The following is an 11,522-nucleotide window of genomic DNA, read 5'->3' on the forward strand; positions in this document are numbered from 1 at the left end:
CGCCACATTCCACTACAAAGGAATCCCCATTCCGGTTAACATACGGAATGGAGGCAATGATTCCTGTAGAAATTGAGGAAGGATCGCACAGGGCAGTCCATTATAATGAGGGAGCAAACTCTCAACTTCAGAGGGAAGAACTCGACCTACTACCTGAGATCCAGGAAAGAGCTCGGATTAGGGAAGAAGCACTAAAACGTCGAATGGCTTCCAGATACAACCAAAGGGTAGTGCCAAGGAGTTTCACTGAGAACGATCTCATCTTGATCCGAAATGATATAGGAACAACTCAACCCGGAGAGGGAAAGCTGGCAGCCAATTGGAAAGGACCATACCGGGTCATAAAAGTACTCGGGAAGGGCTACTACAGAGTGTCCGAACTTGACGGACGGGAGCTGCCAAGGTCATGGCACGCCTGCAACCTAAGAAGGTACTACAGTTAGAAAGGGTAAAGGATCTCACCAGTGGATGCACTCTTTTTCCTGAAAAGGTTTTTTAATGAGGCACCAGGTCGAGACCTAAACCATACCCAACTTAAGAGGATGAAAAAATTCCCACATGTACATATTTGCATTTTTCTCTGAACAAAATTTATCTAGGTATTCTACAAGATTTCAAGACGCATTTTTCTGAAGTATTCATCGTCCGATTATAAAGCTACAGGTCGGCAAAAAGTGAAAAACAAATTCACTGCACGACCACGATAAAGAGAAATCGTCCGATAAAGGTGAAAACGCGATTCACCCAAAGGACGAGCTCGATATGCCAACCACTTCCTACAAATCGGCAAAGTTGAACACAGAATAATGTAAGAAGTTATCAAAAGCAATCTAGAAAAGAACCTGACGAGGTCTTACGGATAGCTAATATAATAACTTAATAAGGCTGGCCGACATCAAAAATCGGGCCAAGCCAAACCAAGTTATCAGCAAATCCCTGGAAAGAGGTATGGCCAACCCTATTAAAGAGGAATTGCTATAACTTAGAAGAGATCGACCTAATGAAGTCAGTCTCCTACAAAGATAAGTTATAAAAGTAATCCCTGAAAGAGACCTGACAAAGGTCCAAGAAAGAGGATTACAAAAATAACTAAGAAGAGATCGACCTAACGAAGTCGGTCTCCTACAAAGATAAGTTATAAAAGTAATCCCTGAAAGAGACCTAACAAAGGTCCAAGAAAGAGGATTACAAAAATAACTTAGAAGAGATCGACCTAACGAAGTCGGTCTCCTACAAAGATAAGTTATAAAAGTAATCCCTGAAAGAGACCTGACAAAGGTCCAAGAAAGAGGATTACAAAAATAACTTAGAAGAGATCGACCTAACGAAGTCGGTCTCCTACAAAGATAAGTTATAAAAGTAATCCCTGAAAGAGACCTAACAGAGGTCCAAGAAAGAGGATTACAAAAATAACTCATAAAGGGATATTACGCCAAAGAAAGCATAAATGCGAAGCTTCAAAAAGCCACTATAATCAACCTCAGAAAGCGGCTTTTTGTTTTTCAAAATGAAGTTACCAGACAGGCAACTTAAAAATGTCAAACGAGAAAAATAAAGAGTTCAAAAAGCCCACACATTAGGCCATCTACACAAAAAGTTATAAAAAGTTTCCACAAAACGCCCACAAGTCGGGCCAACTACAAATCAACAGAAGTTTTCTCGGCAGCATCGGGAGCTTTCTTAGTGACATCAGAATCAGGAGAAGGAGGGCGAGCTTGAATAGGCACAGCGTCAATAGTTTCATCATCCCGGATCAGGATTTGGCAATCCGGATCAGCTGTAACAGGAGAAACCGAGGAGGTTGACACTTTGAGAGAAGGAACTGGAGGAGGGTCAACATCATCATCATCTTGGTCGTCAGGGACAATCTTGCCATCCCTCACCACGTTGTCCAAGCTGACAAGAGACAGGTCAGCATCAGGGGCAACAACACGAAACTGCTCCATCAGATTCTCAGAGGCAGCAGTTACGCTACCCACAAGATGGCCTTGAAGCTCACCATAATCAGCCCGAGCAGTCTCCAACTCACTCCGAAGGCGCATGATTTCCCTATAAGCTGAGACATAGCAGTCCTTATGCTTCAGGGCCATGTCTTCAGCCAGCTTCAAAGAAGCAGCAAGGGCGATAGAACTAGCTTTTTCACCCTCCAGCTCCTTCTCCACCTTTGCCAACTTCACCTCCAACTCCTCATTCAGGCCCTTGATCCGATTAAACTCCGACTTGGCCTCCTCTAAAAAAGACTTGGTGGCATGAATCGGAATCCCCTGAACTATCCGGAAAATAGCCGCACTCATATGAGCCATCTTCACACTATTCTTGACCATAAAATACAGGTGCTGAAGGAGAGACACATCGTCCATATAAAGACCACCATATGGAGCAATTTGCTGATCAATAAATTCAACGGCATCAAAGTCGGGGGCATCCAAATTGAAGGGTTCAATGGTTTTCTGCTTTTTACTAGGAGGGGGACCAGAAGCTGCAGTAGATGATTGGGGAGGATCAACTAGGCAGACCCGAGGAATAGGAATTGCTTTCCTCGGTCCAGGGGAACTCGGTACAGGAGGCTTCAAAGGAATCTGAGAAGATCCCTCTCCGGCCACCTTGGTCGAGATGTTCAGAGCAGCAGTGGCCTTCTTCGCCTTTTTAAAGGCCTTCAAAGAATCAGTATTTTTCGACATCTCTGCAAACAATGCAACAGCCAAGAGTTACAAATGTAATGTAGAGAAAGGAAAAACAAGTATAAAAGCAAAGCCAAACAAAATACCCAGAACAGTTCGAACCAAGGAAGGATCATTCAAGAATCTCTTCGTATCAAGATGAGGTGGTTTCCCCCAAAGATCCTCGAGGACAACCACAAAGCGCGTTCAACGTCATCTAGCATCTCCCAAATGTAGCGAGATACTCGTACATCTTTTGCCACTCTAGGGGGAAGGAGGGCTCGTCGTTTTCATCAAGAAAAAAGGGGCGGACCCCCTCAACAGCTCAAACTTTGAAAAAGTAGTTCTTAAAGTCCTTAAAAGACTCATCATACATAGCAAACACTTTGTGCCCCTGGGCGGACCGAAAAGAGACCCAAGAAGCTTTCTTTTTTGAGGAACCACCGGGCTTGGCGGAAACAAACAAATAAAGGAACAAAGTCTGGGAAGGAGATACATCTAGTTCACGGCAGAGAAGTTGAAAAATATTAATAAAATCCCAGGAATTGGGGTGAAGCTGGGAAGGAGCAATATTACACGACCACAGCAGGTCGGTCTCAAAGGCGGTAAAAGGAAAAGAAACGTTCAACTGACTGAAAAAGTACTCGTAAGCATAAAAAAAGGGACGCTCTCCCTCGACAGAAATCGGAAAGCAAACTCTCTTGTCAGAGTTAGGGGCAACAAGCTCATAATCCTCGTCACGAGCGTTGTTACCACAAATCCTATGACGCTTCCTCAGTTCAGCACAGAACTCGGCATCCACAACAGAAACACACAACAAGACAAGGGAGTCCAGCCAGTCGGACATCCCCTCAGGAACTCTGGAAGACATCTCTACGATGTTATTGCGAGAAGACATAGGGCCAACTAATCCTACAAGGAAGAAAAGAAGACGAGGTTACTAAAAACATCTTAGAGAAGGTAGAAAGCAAACTTAAATATCATACAGATGAGGCATGCAGAAAAGGAAAACACCAAGACTCAAACCAAAAGTCTTGGGGCATCCTTTGAAGGCAGCAACAACAAAGCAAGGTCCCTGGGAAAAACCTACACCCCAACGTTTCTCGAAAACAAGGAAACAAGGCCTAAAGCAACAAGCACTTCGTCCAGCAAGATAAAAAAAAAACGAAAAAGTCATTAGAGCAATTATCTTTCTACAGTCTACCAGCAAAAGCACTATCAATGTCAACAATGCCAAACAAAACAACACCAAAGATACAACCTTTTCCAGAATTAGGCAAAAAACACCATCAAAAGTACAAACAGGAAAGGCAATGACAAGCAAAAGCTCTAAAGGCATTAAGCAAAAAGCGATCATGCAGAAAATGAAAGAAGCCCCAGAACACACGGTGAGAAACAGGCACGGCAAATGCAAAAAAATTCAAGTTTTTCAAACAAGCATGCAAGCAAAACCAAAACTTTATCATAAACCGAAGGTCAAAAAGTAAAAAAAAGTAAAGAAATGGAAAGTAGAAACCAAACCTGGAAAGTCCTGAAGAAAATGGAAAGCTGGGGCAGGAAAACGTCTCTCAAAGGAAGCACCAACGGAGTACCGAAACGAAACGGCGCAGAGAAAGAGTAAGGCAAAACAGAGCAAACACAGAGGAAAAGTTAAAAACAGAAATGCAAAGAAGTTACGAAAATGCGTGAAGAAGAAAAACCATTTCTGGGTTTTCAAAATCAAAATAAAAGGGCCTAGGAGAAACGGGGCAATTAATGTTAAATAAAGGCATTAAACCCTCGCACGTTTCCAAAGCACCGATATAAAAGCGCGTGCTTTTAGAAGAAAACGTTCTACACTCAAAAAGTTCTACAAGGGGAATCGACAAAAGTGCTTGAGTTTGGTCTCAAGAAGGACCGAAGTCTAGGACTCGACCTCAGAAAAGAAGACCGAGCTCAAGCAGGGGCACTGTTCATACCCTAGGTCGAGCTATCCGACCTGGGATGATTGAAGATAAAGCGACCGACCTCTTCAGGTCAGACTATCCGACCTCTTCTCAGAGAGCTCGGCCAAATCGACAAAGAGAGCCCAGTAAAAGGGCCCAAACGAAGGAACACGACCCAAATCCTAAGACGGCCTAAGCCTACAGAGATAAGGGCGGTTCCGCTGAAGATACGCTGACCTCAACCCTAAAGATAAAGATAAGATAAGATAACTAACTTATCTTATCCAACAAAGGTCACGTCTCAACACTATAAATACACTGGAGCACCCAGGTATAACTCATATTCTGATTCTACTCAATACCTGCTTAATACCCTTGCTAACTTAAGCATCGGAGTCCCTTGCAGGTACCCCCCACCCTCCGGGGACGAAGGATCAGCATTGTCACCCAGTCCAACAAGTCGGACACGGCGGCTCCAACCACCATCATCAAGTTGGACACAACAGTTCTGACCCACGCAAGAGATCTCAACAGAGATCGACCTCTAGTCTCAGGTAACCCACGGAACACCCTCCATCGGAGTCAGTAATTTTGAGTTGAATCCTCAGCTCATTATCATGGTGCAGCAAAGTTGCCAGTATTCTGGTCTTCCACAGGAAGAACCTACAGAGTTTCTGGCACAGTTTTTATAAATTGCTGACACAGTACATGATAAAAAAGTAGATCAGGATGTCTATAGATTATTACTGTTTCCATTTGCTGTAAAAGACCAAGCTAAGAGGTGGTTAAATAACCAACCTAAGGCTAGCATAAGGACATGGAAACAGCTGTCAGAAAAATTCTTGAATCAATATTTCCCCCCAAAACGGATGACACAGCTATGGCTGAACATCCAAGGCTTTAAACAAGGAGATAATGAATCTCTTTATGATGCCTGGGAGAGATACAGAGAGATGCTAAGAAAATTCCCCTCTGAAATGTTTTTAGAGTGGGTGCAGTTAGACATCTTCTATTATGAGCTTATAGAGAAAGCTCAGATGTCTTTGGACCACTCAGCTGGTGGATCTATACACACGAGAAAGACAATTGAAGAAGCTCAAGAGCTCATTGATACAGTTGCCAGGAACCAGCATCTGTACCTAAGTAGTGAACCTTCCATGAAAGAAGAGGCTAAAATAGTAACTGCTGAACTTAGTCCTGCCAAACAAGTTACTGAATTTAATCAGCAATTAGATTTTCTAACAAAATAGCTAGCCAAATTCAAGGAGATATTACAAGACACAAGAATGGCTAATATGAATATGGAAGTGCAGTTGAAGCAAACAGAACAGCAGTTATCAAAACAAATAACAGAAGAGTGCCAAGCAGTTCAATTAAGAAGTGGGAAAATATTAAATACCTCACTTCAAGGCAACAGGAAGCCAAGAAATGAACAAATTGCTACCCACAATCCCTCTGAGGACAGTAAGAGCCCAGAGAGGAATAATTCTGGCACTCAAACGCCAGAAGAGGGTGGAGAGCTGGCATTGAACGCCCAAAGGAAGCTCAGTTCTGGCGTGCAGACGCCAAAAACAAGTAAGGAATTGGCATTGAACGCCCAAAGGAAGCACAATTTTGGCGTTTAGATGCCAGAAACAAGTAAGGAGTTGGCGTCTAACGCCACTCCAACTTCCAACCCTGACATTCAAACGCCAGTGAGGGATTAGACACATACAAGTGCTGATAGCAACCCCTTTAAAAAGGCTTCTCCAACTACATCTGTAGGAAATAAACCTGCAGCAACTACGGTTGAGGAATACAAAGCCAAAATGCCTTATCCTCAGAAACTCTGCCAAGCGAAACAGGATAAACAATTTGCCCGCTTTGCAGACTATCTCAGGACTCTTGAAATAAAGATTCCGTTTGCAGAGACACTTGAGCAAATACCCTCTTATGCTAAGTTCACAAAAGAGATCTTAAGTCATAAGAAGGATTGGAGAGAAACTGAAAAAGTTTACCTCACTGAAGAATGCAGTGCAGTCATTCTAAAAAACTTACCAGAGAAGCTTAAGGATCCTGGAAGCTTTATGATACCATGCACATTAGAGGGTACTTATACCAATAAAGCTCTATGTGATCTTGGAGCAAGTATCAACCTAATACCTGCATCCACTATCAAAAAGTTTGGTTTGACTGAAGAAGTCAAACCAACCTGGATATGTCTCCAACTTGCTGATGGCTCCATTAAATACCCATCAGGCGTGATTGAAGACATGATTGTCAAGGTTGGGCCATTTGCCTTTCCTACTTACTTTGTGGTGCTGGAAATGGAGGAGCACAAGAGTGTAACTCTCATTCTAGGAAGACCTTTTCTAGCAACTGGATGAACCCTCATTGACGTCCAAAAAGGGGAATTAACCCTGAGAGTCAATGAGGATGAGTTTAAGTTGAATGTTGTCAAAGCTATGCAGCATCCAGACACCCCAAACGACTGCATGAGCATTGATATTATTGACTCTCCGGTGAAAGAGGTCAATATGACTGAGAGTCTCAAATCAAAGCTAGAGGATATCTTTAAAGATGTTCAGCCTGATCTGGAGGAACCAGAGAGAATAATAGAACCTCTGAAAATTCCTCAGGAAGAGGAGAAACCTCCTAAACCCGAGCTCAAACCAATACCACCATCCCTGAAATATGCATTTCTGGGAGAAGGTAACACTTTTCCTGTAATCATAAGCTCTACTTTAGAGCCATAGGAAGAGGAAGCACTAATTCAAGTGCTGAGGACACACAAGACAGCTCTTGGGTGGTCCACCAGTGATCTTAAGGGCATTAGCCCAGCCAGATGTATGCACTAGATCTTATTAGAGGATGACGCTAAGCCAGTGGTTCAACCACAGAGGCGGCTGAATCCAGCCATGAAGGAGGTCGTGCAGAAGGAGGTCACTAAATTGCTAGAGGCTGGGATTATTTATCCTATTTCTGATAGCCACTGGTGAGCCCTGTCCAAGTCATCCCTAAGAAGGGTGGCATGACAGTGGTTCATAATGAAAAAAAATGAACTGGTTCCTATAAGAACATTTACAGGGTGGCGTATGTGTATTGATTACATAAGGCTCAATACAGCTACCAGAAAGGATCATTTTCCTTTACCATTCATAGACCAGATGCTAGAAAGACTAACAGGTCATGATTACTACTGCTTCCTGGATGGATATTCAGGTTATAATCAAATTGCAGTAGATCCCCAAGATCAAGAGAAAACAGCATTCATATGTCCATCTGGAGTATTTGCATACAGAAGGATGCCATTTGGTATGTGCAATGCACCTGTAACCTTTCAAAGGTGCATGCTCTCTATTTTCTCTGATATGGTGGAAAAATTTCTGGAAGTCTTCATGGATGACTTTTCAGTATATGAAGACTCATTCAGCTCCTGTCTTGACCATCTAGCACGTGTTCTAAAGAGGTGCCAATAGACTAACCTGATTTTAAACTGGGAGAAATATCACCTTATGGTGACTGAAAGGAATTGTCCTTGGGCACAAAATTTCGAACAAGGGAATAGAGGTGGATCAAGCTAAGGTAGAGGTAATTGAAAAATTACCACCACCTACCAATATTAAGGCAATCAGAAGCTTTCTGGGGCATACAGGATTCTATAGGAGGTTTATAAAAGATTTTTCAAAAATTGCAAAACCTCTGAGTAATCTGCTAGCTGCTGACACCCTATTTATCTTTGATAAGGAGTGTCTGCAAGCGTTTGAGACTCTGAAAGCTAAGCTGGTCACAGCACCAGTCATCTCTGCACCAGACTGGACATTACCATTTGAACTAACGTGTGATGCCAGTGACCATGCCATTGGTGCAGTATTGGGACAAAGGCATGACAAGCTTCTGTACGTCATTTATTATGCCAGTCGTGTTTTAAATGACGCACAGAAGAACTACACAACCACAGAAAAAGAGTTACTTGCAGTGGTTTACGCCATTGACAAGTTCAGATCTTATTTAGTAGGATCAAAAGTGATTGTGTACACTGACCATGCTGCTTTTAAATATCTACTCACAAAGCAGGATTCAAAACCCAGACTCATAAGATGGGTATTGCTTATGCAAGAGTTTGATATAGAAATAAGAGACATAAAAGGGACAGAGAACCAAGTAGCAGACCACCTATCCCGAATAGAACTAGTAGAAGGGGCGTCCCTACCTCTTACTGAGATCTCTGAAATTTTTTCGGATGAGCAACTCTTTGCCATCCAGGAAGTACCATGGTTTGCAGACATTGCAAACTACAAGGATGTGAGATTCATACCCAAAGAGTATAGTAGGCAGCAATCAAAGAAATTGATCTCGGATGCAAAGTACTATCTGTGGGATGAACCATATCTCTTCAAGAGATGTGCAGACGGAGTAATTCGTAGATGTGTGCCTAAAGAAGAAGCACAAAAGATCCTCCGGCATTGCCATGGATCATAGTATGGAGGACATTTTGGAAGTGAGCGAACAGCCACAAGAGTCCTCCAATGTGGCTTCTACTGGCCTACTCTCTATAAAGACTCCCGAGAGTTTGTACTTAATTCTGACAGTTGCCAAAGATCTGGCAATCTACCTCATAGTTATGCCATGCCTCAACAAGGGATCTTGGAGATTGAGTTGTTTGATGTATGGGGTATTGACTTCATGGGGCCTGTCCCACCATTATACTCAAACACTTATATTCTGGTGGCAGTGGATTATGTATCCAAATGGGTGGAAGCTATTGCAATGCCCACTAATGATACTAAAACAGTGCTGAAATTCCTCCAGGAACATATCTTCAGCAAATTTGGTGTCCCTAGAGTACTAATCAGTGATGGGGGCGCCATTTCTGCAAGAAACAACTTTACTCTGCTATGGTTCGATATGGAGTTAGCAACAGGGTAGCAACTCTATATCATCCACAGACAAATGGGAAAGCTGAAGTCTCTAATAGAGAACTTAAAAGAATCCTGGAATGGACTATGATTAACCGTAGAAGGAATTAGGCAAGAAGCTTGGATGATGTTCTGTGGGCATACAGAACAGCATTTAAGACTCCTATAGGGACCTCTCCATACCAGCTTGTGTATGAAAAAGCCTGTCACTTGCCAGTGGAACTGGAACATAAGGCCTACTGGGCAACCAGATTCCTAAACCTTGATGCCAAGTTAGCTGGAGAAAAAAGATTGCTCCAGTTAAATGAGCTAGAGGAATTCAGACTCAATGCTTTCGAAAATGCAAAAATTTACAAAGAGAAAGCAAAAAGATGGCATGATCAGAAGCTTTCATCCAGAGTCTTTGAGCCAGGGTAAAAAGTATTGCTGTTTAATTCTAGGCTCAGATTATTCCCCGGGAAATTGAAATCCCGGTGGAGAGGACCATATGTGATTACAGCTGTGTCACCATATGGATATGTAGAGCTTCAGGATAATGATTCTGACAAAAAGTTCATTGTTAATGGACAGAGAGTCAAACATTATCTTGAAAGCAATTTTGAGCAAGAATGCTCCAAACTGAGACTTGATTAAAGCTCAGTAATAGTCCAGCTAAAGACAATAAAGAAATGCTTGCTGGGAGGCAACCCAGCCATCAACAAAGCTTATTTGTTAATTACATGGTAATTTTACAGGTTCATATTAATTATCTTCAAGGTAAAATAGCAATTGCATGAGTTCACAGAGTTACAGAAGGATTCAGAGGATGAAACAGCAAAAAGAAGCTCACTGGTGCGAAAAAGCCAGTAAGAGCTGTTTTGGGCGTTAAACGCCCAAAAGAAGCATCTACTGGGCGTTTAACGCCAGTAGAGATAGCCATCTGGCATTAAACGCCAGAAAGAAGCAGCTTCTGGGCGTTTAACGCCAGATTTATAGCGTCCTGGGCATTCAGAAAAATGCCTAGTGATAACGGAGTTTCTGGCATTTAACGCCAGCTAGAAGCAACAACTGGACGTTAAACGCCCAGACCAAGCACCATCTGGGCGTTAAACGCCCAAAACATGTAGCAGTTGGGCGTTTAACACCAGGATTGTGGAAGGGAGGAAGTTTTTGTTCCCTACTTGATTTTTTTCAAATTTTCATGTTTCCATCCATAATTTCTTGCATAAACATATTACAAATCCTAATTTTTCAAATCCTTTTTCAAAGATATTAAATGTATATTAATTCTAAACATAAATCTTTTTTTTTTAAATCCTCTTCAACTTCTTTTCAAATCTTTTTCAAAATTCAATTATCTTTTTGAATTCTTTTCAAATCTTTTTATATTCTTCTCAAATCTTTTTAAACTCGTCATATCTTCTTTTCAAAATTCAGATTTATCTTTTTGAAATATCTTTCATATCTTTTCAATTTTAAATTGCATCTTTTTCCTATCATACTTATCTTTTACAAATCATATCTTCTATCATATCTTCTTCAAAATTTTCGAAAACCCACCCCCTTCCTTTTAATTCCATGTTTGGCCCCCTCCTCTTCTCCACAATTCAAACATGGCTCTCCATCTATCCCTTTCCTTTCCTTTCTTTTGCTTGAGGACAAGCAAACCTCTAAGTTTGGTGTGTTTATCCGTGATCACTAAACCAATACCCACTAAGATCATGGCTCCTAAGGAAAAACAAACCACTCCAAGAGGCAAGAAAGAGAATATTCCAAAACCACTTTGGAATCAAGGGAAGTTCTTAACTAAAGAACATTTAGACCATTACTACAAAAAATGGGTCTAAGGTCAGTGATCCCAGAAGTTAAATTCAATCTAAAAGAAGACGAATATCCGGAGATCCAAGAGCAAATTCGAAACAGGAGCTGGGAAGTCCTAGCTAATCCTGAAACAAAGGTGGGAAGAAATATGGTTCAGGAATTCTACTCTAATCTGTGGCAAACAGACAGGCAGAGAATAGCTGGAACTGCCTTCTATGACTATCGGACTTTGGTCAGAG

The sequence above is a fragment of the Arachis stenosperma genome, chromosome 4, assembly GCF_014773155.1.
Source record: "Arachis stenosperma cultivar V10309 chromosome 4, arast.V10309.gnm1.PFL2, whole genome shotgun sequence".
NCBI lineage: Eukaryota > Viridiplantae > Streptophyta > Magnoliopsida > Fabales > Fabaceae > Arachis > Arachis stenosperma.